The sequence below is a fragment of the Polistes dominula genome, unplaced genomic scaffold (assembly GCF_049000335.1).
Source record: "Polistes dominula isolate Pdom_NZ unplaced genomic scaffold, Pdom_raw_medaka contig_12, whole genome shotgun sequence".
Lineage (NCBI taxonomy): Eukaryota > Metazoa > Arthropoda > Insecta > Hymenoptera > Vespidae > Polistes > Polistes dominula.
Window position 1 is genome coordinate 655,866 of NW_028301116.1, and position 15,418 is coordinate 671,283.

Sequence of the window (15,418 nt, forward strand, 5' to 3'; positions counted from 1 at the left end):
TATTTATATTTCTTAGTTTTAAGTATTAGTAATTTTAGTATGTACCACACACACAGCCTATGTACAGGTAACTATGTTTACCTCTTGTAGGATTTATTCTGTATTAACCTTGTTATTACTATGTAAATTATTTTTTTCTGGTATAATAAATAAATATATAAATATATATATTAGTATACTTTAAATTTATATAAATATTTATATATTATTTATTTAATTATTTATTTAATAAATATATAAGTAATAAAAAAATATGTAAGTATAAAAAATAATACTTAAATTATTTATTTAATTATATATGTGATATTATTATTATTTTACACATGTGTAACATTTGCAATGTGCCACGTGTGAGATATATGAATTACATTAGAATAAAAAGGGTCATCAAAAGAAGGTGATCATTACTCGAATTATAATTTATTGCATAGGATCGCTTTTATAACGTGTTTCGTTCAAGTTATTCATTGTAAATGAATGATATTTCATTTTCTTTGATCATTCTTGTCTCATAACGTAGTCGATTAATTTCCCTTTGGTAAGACGAAAACCTGCATGTCCACTTTAATCGAACACTCGAAGAATCTTTGTTGAATGGTCTTGAAGGTTCGATTACGGGTTGATAGAAAGTATCTTTAGATGGCAGTGAGTACGCCAAACGTTGAACAGCCGGTAAGACCGTTATCTACTTTCCTACATATAGTGCATCCCCTCGGTGTTGAATGCATTCGACGTTGCATACAGGGAGACTCACGAGAAACGTGATACCTACAAATCTCTGTTAGATTTGATGATACGATATATTTTTCAATCGGAATTAGAATTGTTTCGAAGAACGTGAATGGTTATCGTAACATAATTTCTTTTTGAAGTGAACGTTTCTTTAGAATCTGGGTAATTTGAAAATCGTGAAACGGAAGAACGTGAAACCGATGAAACAAAAATAATTAATTAATTAATAAAATTCAATATATAATTTAATTCTATATATTTAATTCTATATTATTTAATTCTATATATTAATTAATTAATTAATAAAATTCTATATATAAAAATTCAGTGTCACAATATGTTTGTCCACTAATAATTCCGAAACTACTCAACTTATCTTAATGAAATTTATTTTATTTCACGTGATTTTGTCCAACTTAGCACATAGCACAATTTTTATCGCGATTTTTTTTTAATTATTTTTTATTACTAATTTAAAGATTTTTATTTAGAGGTTATCTAGGTTCTTTAAGGTTCTTTCAATAGATGGCACTGCATTACAATTCAATTATTTCGATATATTCACGTCTCGAAGCTTAGTATTTTTTGAAGGTTTCACTTATATTTTTTATTTTAACGAAATTGCATATTATTTTGCTTTGCATAATTGTAGATAATATCTAAACGAGTTCAACGATGTGTAATATATATATAATTCTTTTCTATTACCCTACTTAAAGTATATATTTCTACCTTCTTTCATACTCGAATGGATTATATACCTTAACATATATTTAAATAGCATTAAAAGTTATGAAAAAAAGATGTAATCGATCTACCGGGTGAATAGAATAGATGATCGATGTTAAAGAAGTATAACACGTTGGTATTAAAGAAAGTTCTCTGACATAGTGAAATAAAAAAAGAAGAATAAGAATAAAAGAAAAAAAATGTCCAACATTTAAATTACTCGATGTCGTTCGAACTAAAGCGTCTATATCATCGGTCAGATTAATGTCACTTCAAATTGAACACCCTGATGCCGACAATCACCGCACGCGACTTATGCGTGGCCCGACGGAACTCTCCCGCATATCTTTCCCGTCAATTCGATAACCATGAATATGTAGAAACTACTCGGCCGTAGATAGTCATGTGAATTTAACGATAAACTCGTTAAATAAATATTCATTTCTATTATAAATTGTATACGATACAAATTCGAACTTGGTAATAATTAGTAGTTGGCTATCATTATTTTTACTATTTGATTTTGTTATTTTTTAATTCTTTTTATATAATGCAGGTCGTTTAAGCAAATCAGCTATGCTCGTTAAGTATATCTCTCATTATGATCGTTACCATATATCTTCCTTCATTACATGTCTACGGTTTGAAAAGAAACGACGTTACGTCGAGATGAGGTATATCGTTAAAATGCCGTTTCGAAATACTTGACGCTTATGTAGATTATAATACCTCCTCCTTTAAGGGTTAAGCATATTCCATTCGATCTAACCGATAACGAGTTTCTCTCTCAAGTTGTTATACATAAATGTGTTTACACTTGTGCATAGATAAGAATAATGAAAAACCAGTTGTGTTCGGTTAGTCGATTGATTTTAAAATTTTCATTGATTTATTTTTTTGAATCGGACAAATCTTATTTTAAGATTTGGTAATGATACGAAAGTGGAAGGAACACTACTAACACATAAGTGTTGGTGTTTCGTAGTAGTAGTCGAGTAAGAGACTTCTTTATGTGCGGCCCTGGATTTCGACGGTGAGTTATGGACTCAACGGCTCAACGTGCACGTTGCGGCATTAATTCGGTCTATCGCTCGAACAAACACATGTCGGATTACTCGTCGCGCTCTGTTGGTGTCTACAAGTATGTATATAACAACGAGGAACCGTGGGTGGAGATGGAAACAAGAAGAAGAAGAAGAAGACGAAGACGAACAAGAAGAAGAAGAAGAAGGAAATACACTCGAATGTTAGAAAGAGAAGAGAAGAGAACAAGAATAAGATGATGATGATGATGATGATGATGATGATGATGAAGAAGAAGAGAAATCGAACGAAAAAGGAAAAGGAAGAGATCGAGACAAGTCTGTTCTTTCATTAATCAACGATTAAGCCTCTAGCCTCGTCCTTTATGAATTATTATGATACCACATCTCACGACATCGCCATCAGTCACGACCTGTCGTGTATCTCAGTAACTATCTCCCGGGCCGCCTGGCAGACGTGTTTACATTTATCACCGTCATCTTTTCAGCATGCTTGATTTATCTTCGGAGCATTATCATCTGGCACTTTGACATTTTGTTTAAATGGATAAAAGTGGTTAATGTCGTTTCTCCTTGAGAGGGATGGAGCTTTGCGGCTGGAAGATTGCGGATATAGTTACGAACTCAGCATGTGTGTGCATATATATTTGTAAGCTTTCTATATTGGTATTTGGAATATTTATTATATGCTATATGTGATTTTGATTTTTGATAATGGTTTTTTTTTTTTTAACTAAATTATCGATCTTATTTTAAACGCAAGCTAATTTTCTTCGATAAATACGTTGCATGCAACCACCCTTCTCGTAGGTCCCATCCGTAATTCATCAGTTTAAATATCAATTTTTGTTTTATTTATTTTTAAGGAAACGTATTTTTACAATTTTATATTAAGGAAGAGGAAAGTAATTAAAAAATGTAATACCCAACGAGTCATTTTGTTCAATATTATTTTAGGATTGTAATTATGAAAGGAAGTAAAGTAGGTCAAGAAATAATTATAATGCAACATTAAAATGTAACAATGGTCGGAAGTTTTTCTCTTTTTTTTTTTTACATTATTGCAATCTTTTGACACTAATTATATGTTTATGATGTTTACACTATAATATATAACTGCGATAAAAGAGGTTTTAAAAGCCATTAACAGTAATTTTAAAAAGCTTACTCTACTGGTTTAGTTTGTTCAATATATATTGTTTTTCAACTTGTGCATACATATGCATAAGAAATTTTACTAAAATTATTATAACAATTTCCTTGAGTACTCTTAGGTCGAGTCATAAGTAACTTCCGATGCGGTTATGTAGAATCTATTTTTCGTATTTACCTACTATAAGTCACCGAAACAAACGGATTTTTGATATCACTATATAGATGAGAATTCAATTAGTCTTCTGTTAACTTTTTTATACAGTCAATGTTACATTTAACTGTTTTTCTTAACCACTGAAATGGATAGTAAAAAGTGCATATTCGACATGTAATGCTTTAGGAATTGAAACAAGGCAATAGCACTAAGGTGGCAATTGAAAAAATATGCCGCATATACAGTGCAGGACTGATAACTGATAGGGCAGTCAGAAATTAGTTTGTAAAATTCCGTTCTGCAGATACGATCTTAAAAGATGAACCAAGTGCAGGACGTATTTCCGACTTTGATGAACCTTTTAAAGGTAATATTGGAGCAAAATCCAATAGATACTTTCAACAATTGCAAAGAGTGCAAAAAAAACTCCATTAAAGGTATCTTGCACTTATCAATCGCAGAAACGCTATTCTTAGTCTCATAAAAAACAGAAGTTATTTATGACTCGACCTAATATCTTACCTTGCTTTTTATATAATAAAGTTAACTATTTTTAACGAAATTATTGCCAATTATACGAGATACCTTTTTTACAACGATGCATTAACCGTTCATATATTAAAAATTGAATCGACATTAAAAAATACACTAAATGTGAAATATATTTTCGTGAAACACGAAGATACGTCATTTATAATTTCTAATAAATTGCCCTATTTCTTTAAAAATATCGCACATTTTATCGAACATTTAAACCATTGAAATATTCATTTTATATTTTTGTATCTGTTTGATGCAAAAATATCGAATAAAATATTAACAGGTAGAAAAAAACATAAGATGTGTTACCATTTGTAAGAAGAAAAACGTATTTGCCTGTGTTAAATTTTGATGAAATTTTGGTTTAAATAGAGACTCATTTATAGCACGATACGTATCACTATGCGTCAATACAAATCGTAAGGGTAACGCCATTAATCGAGCGCAGTGACGTTTTGACGCATACCGATACAATATTTTTTTTTCCCCTAGCGTAATCAATATCCGTTGTCAGATCAATAATGTCGCTCGAAGTCAATCAAAAACTTTAGCATCCATGAGGTCGGTGATGACATTGATTGCTTGGATTTCCTATCATTACCAAAGTTTTACGTCACACATGACGAACGAAAAGCAAACAAAAAAAAGGTGCGTAGATCGTGTATTGTCCAATTTAAATTCTAAAATTATTTATTTTTTTGTTAAAATATTAATTAATCATACGTTTCTTCTAGTCGATGACATGTTAAGAAATCGAGAATAAAATATCTCTTTATCGTATAATCAAAAAAAAAAAAAAATACAGTACGTCTACATTTATTCTATTTTATTCGATATAATATTATTATTATTATTATTCTAATATATTTATGACTATGAAGAAGATATAGGATTAGACGTTTAAAAAATTTATACAAATTACAAATTAATTCAATTTTGTATTTTGTATGTAAAAGTGTTGAATTGAAAAAAAAAAAGATATTTTGACTGATCGTTAACTAAAAGGGAACGTTAAAGATTAATAAATATTCATGCGTTTTAACAAGGCTCGTTGATGATCGTGTTTGTGCTTTAAAAATGAGTAGTGAGAAGAGATTTAAATGACGGTAAAACATTCAACGCGTTTTCGATACTTTTCGATATTTCCTTTATACGCAGTGTCCAAAATATTTCAGATATCATCGTTAAATTTCTTATTTTTTCATTGACTTTCACGCGGGGTTACAGGAAGAAGTTAACTGTGAATTCAAATTCGTGTTCCCGATCGAATTTATACGGACCCTATACGTTTACGTTAGCGTCTTTTACACACACGCATATAAACATACATGTATACATACATACATACATACATACACAACGGTTTTATTCTATACGTTTCGGATTTTCGTACCGCTGCTCGATAAATCTGTCGACATTAATAATCATAAGTGTAAGTTATTGTCGGACCAATGGACCAATAAAAGCGACGGAGAAGTTAATGCCGGGGCCAGCGGAGTGGGGATTAATGCTAATCAAGAATAAATTATAATTATACTAACACCCTCCGCATCGGGTCCCTCGGCTCTCCCTCTCTCTCTCTCTCTCTCTCTTTCTATCTTTTTTATTTTCTATCTCTCTTATTTCACTCGGTTTCTCTAGAGGTTCCCGACTTCGGGTCTTTACCGAGAGCTCGACAAGTTAGCTAAAGAAGGTAGGAAGGTAGGTAGGTAGAGGTAGGAGAAGGAGACCATGGTAGAAAAGGGGGAGAAAGGGGAGGATGGCCTTAATTTATTGGACGACCGAAAAGACATTGCGCGTAAGCGCATAATTTGTGTTTATCAGGATCCGGCCATTTACTCGTGAAACATATTACCGGTTTATCTGCCGACTTGGATAGCTATTTTATTGTAGGGATGTTTATCGTATATGGCAGCCTCGGAATATATGTACGATGACGGTGCACGCGCGTATGCATACATATATATATATAGTATATCTATATACACACACACGTGGAAAAGCATCTCGTAGCAGGACGCAGTTAGTCGTATAAGTGCCCGTGGGGCACTTAATGCCGTTTTTAAATGCCGTATATATTTCCGGCTCAAAGCTGTCGAATGCGTTTACGAAGTTGAAACTTTCCTACGCGATATCGCGAGTTTAGTTGCGTTTAGATCGCACACTGAAATTATGTCATATTCAAAAGGATAATCTTCTTTTAAAACGACGTCGTATTTATCGTTTAATCCTAATGCGAGAATCCATTCTCGATAGTTCATCCGCTTGTTGTTTTAAAGTAGAAACGTCAAGGATCGGTTCATTCGATTATCTCTAGGCGCCAATGACGAATAGAGAGAGAGAGAGAGAGAGAGAGAGAGAAGAGAGAGAGAAAGAAAGAGAGAGAGAGAGAAAGAGAGGAAGTATTTTAATCTTTCACCCATCTTCTTCTTCTTCCTTCTTCTTCTTCTATATTTTCAAACATCTACCGTCGTCTAGACGGAAATCAAATTTCGATATTTTCCTTTCATCACCAAAGAACCCTCCTCCACCGGTTTGCTTATTTTATCATATCCGAATCCTATTTACATTTAACGATTTTTTCCCAGGATTGTCAGTTATTTTAAGAAAAATGAGACATATATAAAGATTGTTTAGTGACAAAGGCTGTCTTGTATGACACTTTTCCAAATTTATTTTCTACGAATTTTCTTACCGTCTTACATCGCAACAACGAGTCGTAAATTATATCTTAATTAATTAGAATTGATGATAATTGAATATTGAAATGCATTATTTTATCTGTCCTTGTATCATAGTAAAAGAAACAACATTTGATCTTGTTGCGATCGATTTTGATTACATTTAGTTATCATTTTCTATGATAATACAAGACATATTATTTTATGTTATCTATCTTTACCTGTCATCATCTTATATTCGCAAGAAAGTTGCAAGTATACATGCACGGTGGTGTATGGTAGCTAGCTGAGTTATCAAATATCTATCAAAAACAATACTATCGCCGCATCCTAGCAGAGTTTATGTCAGTTATTCGAGTTACGATAACGGAAGGCAAATAGGAAATAACGAAATATCGCTTTAACCAAGAGTGACGCTTTTATCAATAAAGAGAGACAAAAAAAAATAGAAAGAATGAAAGAGAAAGAGGAAGAGGAAGAGTTTGATATGAAGCTTTCAAGAAGCCCATTTCATTCATAATACTCCACATCAATCGTCCGATCATTTTTATATCTCGACGATTGATCAGAACGTTTACCCCATTTTGCGTATCATTTCGGACCGTAATATGTTATATGTAAATTATTGGTGAAAATTTTCATCGTAGAATGCTCGGATTGAGGTTAAACATTCTACGAAATAGAATGACCTGGTATTTATGTTTAAAAAATATCCTTCTTTTAAAATACGAATTTCAACAAATATGTGAAAAAGACCTCGACTGTAAATCGTTAATTTGTTAGTCGTAATTAAAGGCTAATTCTACATAGTTAAGTATACATATATATTATATATGGATATCTTTCATATAACAAGGTTGGTAGATTAAAAAATACTTATATTATAAGAAACCATAAAATTGATTAGCATTACGTAAATGTAGCAAACTATATATTTTGTTTGCTTGAAACTAGAAAAAAATAGTGATATGAAAAAGATAAATTGTTCAAGGTGGACTATATATTACGATTACATAAATGTTATTATACTGCATCTACGTACTAACTTAAAAACAAAAAAAAATGAAACTGCATGTCATGTGTTAATTATTTGACATTTAAAAATTATTGACTAAATAAATGAAAAATGTTAATTATTATTTCGGGACATATCATAAAAACGATAAGACGATACGTGAAGTTTTTTTTTTTTTTAAGTATAGCGGTTGATTCAAATTTCACGCGATTGTGCATGTACACTGTGCTTTATAACAGAGCTTCTCGTAACTTTTTTTATTTGGCAACCTACTTCCAAAATCACAGATATAAAATACGTGTAGCGTTGCGAAACTGGTTAAATGAATTAATTTGTTAGTTCAGCTATAATTTGTATGATTTCTAAAATTTAATTATACGATCCCCTTATTAGGTCGAGGTTTAAGAAGCCCTGTCCTACAATACAAAAGATGTGTTTCACGTTTTTTGCAACTGCTATCGTTGCAATGTTCAAGCGATCTCAATGCCGTCTTTATAATCCTGACAAATATTTTATTCTATTTTTATTCTAATAAAAGAATATCTCATCTATTTTTGATTCGTTTAATATACGAGTTATATCGTGAAAATGAAATTAGTGAAAATAAAAAGAGAAGAAAAAATTAAAAGAGTCTATTTTTGCAATTACAATGCATAAATAATTATGCAAGCGAATTGAAGTGACGTCCTCGTATCGATAGAATGATTAAAACAACACGAAGTAAATAGAAGAAATTGAACAATAGCTAAATATATATGCGATATCATCAAATTATCATTTAACGTTTACGAGACACGATAAAAACCACTCTTAGGTCAAGCTGTGACATAGTTGCGAGTCTTAGTTTCTAAATCGTGTGATAAGAAAATCTAATAGCAACCACGCGTTACTATTCGTTTCCGTTTGTATATATATAGTTTTCTTTTCCTTTTTTTAAACATATATACCGATAAGAAAATTACTTTATACGTTCCATAAAAAAAATCAGGAATATCGTCGTAACTTGGACGTGAAGATAATTCAAAATTGCGTCGAGATCGGACGTCGGAAGGTAAAAGGTTTGCTTTTATATAGGTTCATGCACGAACCAAGATATTACTCATACATCGTGTTGAACCCGGTACTGTTGCTGCTGTTGCTGGTGCTGGTGCTGGTGCTTGGTCTGGTGTTGGTGTTGGTGCTTGGATCACGCAACGCCGGCTTTTAGAGAGTCTTAAAGAGTCGTTGATCAGAGGCGAGGTTATCTCTTGTCTCTCTGCGAAAGCCGCTCGAATGAAAGGCACCGACAACGTCCAGCAGCGAGCCATACATCACTCGAGTCTTGTGTAAATAAGCTCAGCCCTGCTCGCGCCTTTCCCTCTTTCTTACGATCTTCTCCTTCTCCTCCTCCTCCTCCTCCTCTCATTCAACCTATATCAAGCAAGAGAAAGAAAGAAAGAAAGAAAGCAAGACAGAGATCGTCTCTCATCCCCAACGGAAGTAGCGTAAACCTTCCGTAGCAGCAAACGTTCCGTACTCGAAGGTGTATAAGAAAACTTATTTGCATTTCACAAAACAGGGGAAAAAAAGCAAGTCTATCGTCCTATTTTAAACATACCGTCTGTTTTATTTTAAAATCAACAAAGTTTTTAACAATCGTATGAATTTTAACACTTTACCAACACATACCTAACAGATTCTAATAACAAATTACTTTTTAATGGTAATGATTGTTCATCGCCGTGCCATAAATTAATTTATCTAAAGGATCGATATTTAATTTGAAACAATACTAGGACAGAAAATTTGTGTAACTGTAAATATCAGAGATACCGGAGTAACAGTTATCGGGCACTCGAATTAGCCCACTTTCGAAGGAGTTTCGCAGGATGCAAATGGACTGAGTGAGTGAATGAGAGAGTGACTGAGTGAGTGAGGGGGTTGTGAAAGGCGTTAAAGGTTAAACCACGCGATATCGTTCAGAAGGGAATAATTGGAAGCGTCTCGCTCGATTCGAAAACCGCAGAATACATTTGGACGAACTCGTGGATGAGTGGCGAGCTTTCGAGTCTCTAGGTACGCTCAGTAGTAGCCCAACGAGAGCTCAACGAATCTCTGCCGGGTTTGGAATTTGCGCGTGGTTCGGGTTAGAGATATAGTAGCTGGCCAACAATGGAACCGGGAGCTGTTAGAGTGAGAGAGGGAAAGAGAGGGAGAGAGAGGGAGAGATACTCGTGCATCGAGAGGACTCCGCAAGTGGTCCCACATTCCAGTAACGTCGAATCGACGATCGGCAAGAGTGCCAAGGGGGTACAAGAGGGTGAGACAACTCGAAATGCGAACATTTATAGAGAAACGGGACAACGGGAAGAGACCACGAGTGCGGCTTCGCGCCACCGTATGCATACCATCTCTATCTTTCTCTTTCTCTCTCTTTAGCTTTCATCATAATCCTTCTCTTTCTATCCTACCGAGTTGATTGTAGTCTCTTTGGACTAACGGATCGGCCAATTTTCGAGATATGTTAAGACCCTCCACAATGTTATCCTGTCGAAAGCTCTACCTTCTATCTCTCTTTACATTGGAATATGACACCACGAAACGGACCTTTCGTAAAGCTGTGTGCGCGCATTATCAAGTCACCGAATCGTATTCCATGTTTCAATGCGTGCTTCCCAAAACCAAATTCTCATCCTTCCCAAGCTGTGTTATGGAGTAGTATAGCGTTTAAGCTTCCGGCTATTTGATAGGACTACAACAAAGAACACGTCGTTTCATTTGTGGATATTTCAAGCTCGTTGTTACCTACGGTATATATGGATACATACGACACATAGATATGATGATGTTGGATTATGAGTTAATCGAGGAATCATTGACGTTTCGTAGTCTTCCGTGATTCTCGTAATATCATTCGAGGATTGTTAATACCTTCGAATCATTAGAAATAATATTATTTGATATAAAAAATGGGATTGATAGTACAATAAAATAAAAGATGAAATAACCATATATATTTGAATTTATATTATATACTCAGGAGATACTCTCAATGTAGAATGAGTGCAAATGTATATAAGAATGTTTGTTCTCTCTTTACTATGGTAGTTGGACATCGTACGATCTCTGGAAAGAATCGAAAAGAAGAATGGAAGGTTCGCAAACGATCATTGATCGTCGAAAGTCAGAGCACGAATTTCGATCGAAACTGGGCGGCGACGACGACTACGACGACGACTACGACGACGACGAACCCTTTTACCCGTGCATGTTACCAATGTACGTCGATGAGAAAGAAAGAGATAGAGTTAGGGGAGAAAGAGAAGTGGAAGAAGCGGCTTCGATGAACAGAGGGCCGTATTGTTTGTCGCAAGAGGCATTCCCCGATGTCGGCCGTCACCGGAAACATTCATTACAGCGCGTCCCCCGCCAGGAATCACTAATGTATTCGACGTCAACGACGTGGACGTGGACGTGGACGTAAACGTGAACGTGAACGTGGACGTGGACGTGGGGGGACTCTTTCGTCCTGTTGCCAAGCTTTCAAGGACCCACGGCGCTACGCGGAATCGGGAATTCATATTAGGATAAAAAAGTTCAGACCACTGGCTGGACCCGCACAGCTCTTGTTACATGACAAAGAGAAAAAAGGATTAGGAGAAACGCTAAACTTTCGATCCTCCTTGCGTTCCTTTCCACGTTCCATCGTTTTAACTCGAATTTTGTCCGAACTTCGTCATCGTTACTTCGTTTCAATTCTTTTTCTTTTTCTTGTTCTTTTCTTTCGTTCCTTCGCATTCAATTGCGAAATTATGCAAGAAAACTGGTTATGATAGTAAATAAAAAAACAAAAGAAACGAGTGCATTTGAAATAAGGTATATTTAAATATTCCAATATGTAGATTCGAATTTATGAAATAATTAAAAGTAGGTAATTTCAATCGGAACAACGTGTTATTTAATACACGTTTCGCGATAACTAAATCACGGAACTGTGATTATTTAAAGTACCTAACCGTAATATACATATCTCGAGAAAAATACATATTCAAAAAGGAATCGAGCTAACAAGACGCAATTATCATGGAAAAATATTAATACCGTTTCTTTGCATTACGTTGCCATAATTACATATTATTCTTAATGGTATCTTGATAACGTTTGAACAGTATTTTGACAGTATCTTGACAATAATCTTTTCATAACTCGTTCAAATATGGATTTGATAAGATTATTAGTAAAGACTGGTGATTTATAATTCGAATATTATTCTTGGAGCGGGAATCATCCAATGAAATGAAATACACAAAGAAAGTGGGTCACGACGGGAATAAAAGATTTTCATGATAATAAAAAAATCCTTTTTATAAAGAAAAGTGTTATATATATATATGCTATAAGATTTAAAGTCAGTTGTTGGCAAGTTGTTGATCGATAGTGTTTAAAGTATTACTTATAGTTTATTCGTTTACTCGTGCGCGCACTGGCTTCACGAACTCTCTTCGCCATCATCCAATCGTCCTCGTTTTCGTCCTCGTTGTGTCGTAGCGCCTCTCGGCTGAAACCTCGTAAAACCAGAAACGACCAATTAAACGAAACGAGGAGAGCACTGATGCATTCTCTGGCTGGTTGCCTGCCTGCCGGCATTACCTACAGGTTATACGACTCACGGAATTACCCTCAAATTACACAGTTGGTACCGATGTGTGCACTTTGCCTTTCTTCTTCCTCTTCCTCTTCCTCTTCCTCTCTCGTTGTCCTAACCGTGCTTTTCTTTTTACGTATACTTACGCGTTGAAATAACAACCGGTTCGCTAAGATACAACAATACTACCCCCAGCATCACCTACACAATTTTCCCTGTGTTTCTTCTCTCCTATCACCCCTTTTTTCTTACCCTTCGATCGAAGTACGTGCGAATAAGAGAATGGGGAAAGTGAAAGAGAAAGGGTGGAAACAAAAGGGATGATCGTTCAAAAGGGTGGTGTTGTATACATACTCGTGTCGGTCAACTACTGATGAGTGATCAGCTACGAACAAAGTGAGACTGTTACAATGAACATTTCGTATACTTCCGAGCACTTATTTTTCGATTTGGATTGGTCGATTTAACGCGAGAAGTCATAAAACGTGTTGAGTATGCTTCAAAAGACTTTAGTCGTTTCTCTTTATCACAAAAAGAATGAGAAAAAAGATACATATATATATACGAATGGGGTACAAGGTGTTGCATACTTTTAGCAATCTATTTTATATGCCAATGAAATAATTTATTTGTTCTTGCATAAGATAATAATTTCAATGAAATATTTTCCCCCATTTAACATGACATTCTTAGTAATAAAAATAAAGGAACACGATATACATATATATGTATATCGTTTGCGTCATAAGGGATCAAGGGAGAAATTATTCATAATGTAATCTGAATAATAATCTATTTAAGAATCTATTTGGTTGCTTTGACAAACTATCTCGCTATTACTACGTTACGACAATTATTACAATCTAATGGTAAAAATATGCACATATGTTTGTATCTTAATCCAAAAGCATTCAATTTAGTATTATGACTTATGGCTCATTAGCATATCGTAAAATGAAATGAATGATATTAAATGGTTGCCATGCTAAATAGAATCGTATTTCTTTGAAGATGAAGCAACGATGACGAAACGATAGAATGAATAGGACGTGATGGTGTCAGGGAGGGAAATGATGATCGTTCATGCGTATCGCTAAAACACGTTATCGATTTAGTTATCTAAGGAAAATCGATCGACTCTTATGATAACGCGTAAGTGCAAATTACGATCTGCGCGTATCGAGGGAAAAATAGGTACGTACGGAGTTGAGGAAGTCATAAAGAAAAAGCAATGAGAACGCATTAACATGTCGAGCAATGGTAGTGGTAGTAGTAGTAGTCGGCTGACTTTAATAGGATCGTCGATAAATCATCGTCGTCGCCCCTAACGGACGCATAAACTCCGACTCTCGTCGAGTCTTCACCAAGAGTAGCGATTAATTGTAGGTTTAATGATTCGTCGGTGCTAAAACGAGACTCGTGTGTGTGTGTGTGTGCTGCACGGCATCATAGTAGTGTTCGTTTCACGAAAGAGGATATCCGCAATAAGATGTATACATATTTACGTATGTATCTATTACGTGCGTATTGCATCTAAATTATGGTTTTTGATAGAAACAGAAAGAGAAAGATAGAGACAGATAGTGACAGGATAAGTATGATATTTCTAAAAGTCTATAAAACTTGTTCTTTTCAAACGAAGAAGATAATCGTAGCAACTATTATATATCGTTCCAATGCAGACATCTTTCATAATGTCTCTTGGTATACATTAAGAAACTGAATATTCTTACGATGCCAACTAGAATCGAGGACAATAGAATGATATTTATTATACGACATCGACTTCAGTTATCTAGTAGATGCGCAGACGCTCTGGAACGAATAGGACGATTGCATGTTAAACAAAGAAACACGAGAGAGTATTGATATTTTTCTTATTTCAAATAAAATACGAGCCGACTCAAAGTTCACAAGAATTAGGTATCTAACGTAATGAGAACATATAAATAATAAGTGTAATTATTTGATGTCACGCTTAAAAATTCTTGATTCAAAGTGTAAACGCGTTGAAAAATATTTGATTTCGTAGAATCGGTAGCCAGGAAGGCACAGGTTAATCCAATAAACGCCATAGTAATATATGTTATAAAAGTTCGTTTGGTTGATGGGTTTTCTCGAAGCGTCTCGTATGTACGTTGGACATCGATCATTCCTCGAAGCTTTCACCATCATCGTAGTCGTCGTCGTCGTCGTCGCGATATCGCTTGTACACACCCGTTTACTTACACTTATACACCGTTAGTAAAATACGCATAAGAGAACGCATTCTATACGTAATAATAATACGTACATACGTAGGATATACCTATATGTATATATGAACGTAGGAAACGCGAGCAGAGGGTTTAATATTGCTAGCCGAGATAGAAGCAATAAATGCTTGTCAAGTAAATCAGGATGAAGCACCATCGAGGAGCGCGTAATGGCCGCATTAAGTGAATAACTCACGGTTGCAGTGTCAGAGCCCAGGCGCAGTGTGAAGTGTGCGTTGGACTGTTAGGAACGGTTAGGGGTGATAGCGATGCCATCAAACAGCTTTACGGCGTTAAGTGCTGCTGCTGAGACCGGTCGCTGAGGCATTACCAACCTAATTTCTGCCAAATACCAGGCGTATGTCTGAGCTCTGCCGTTTCTCCAAACTGGCGACTACGTCTCTAATCTTCTACACAGGATATTCTCATTTGATCTGTTCAAAATGAGAAAGATCAATTTCTAACGATTTATAAGCAAATAGTTAGATGT

General features: G+C 34.7%; 2 long non-coding RNA genes across 2 annotated transcripts in view; one reads left to right on the forward strand and one right to left on the reverse strand.

Moving 5' to 3' along the window:
* Positions 1 to 9,637: 9,637 nt before the first annotated feature.
* On the reverse strand, positions 9,638 to 11,159 carry LOC149031041 (uncharacterized). The gene is made up of 3 exons (XR_016178071.1): positions 11,037 to 11,159; positions 10,857 to 10,959; positions 9,638 to 10,780 (listed from the first exon to the last, which is right to left on the reverse strand). It is a non-coding gene; the product is annotated as an uncharacterized LOC149031041 (long non-coding RNA).
* A 2,193-nt stretch (positions 11,160 to 13,352) lies between these two features.
* Positions 13,353 to 15,418, forward strand: part of LOC149031042 (uncharacterized) — a 64,780-nt gene continuing 62,714 nt past the window's right edge. The window contains exon 1 of the long non-coding RNA XR_016178070.1: positions 13,353 to 14,178. This is a non-coding gene — a long non-coding RNA (uncharacterized LOC149031042). The remainder of the gene's footprint in view (positions 14,179 to 15,418) is intronic.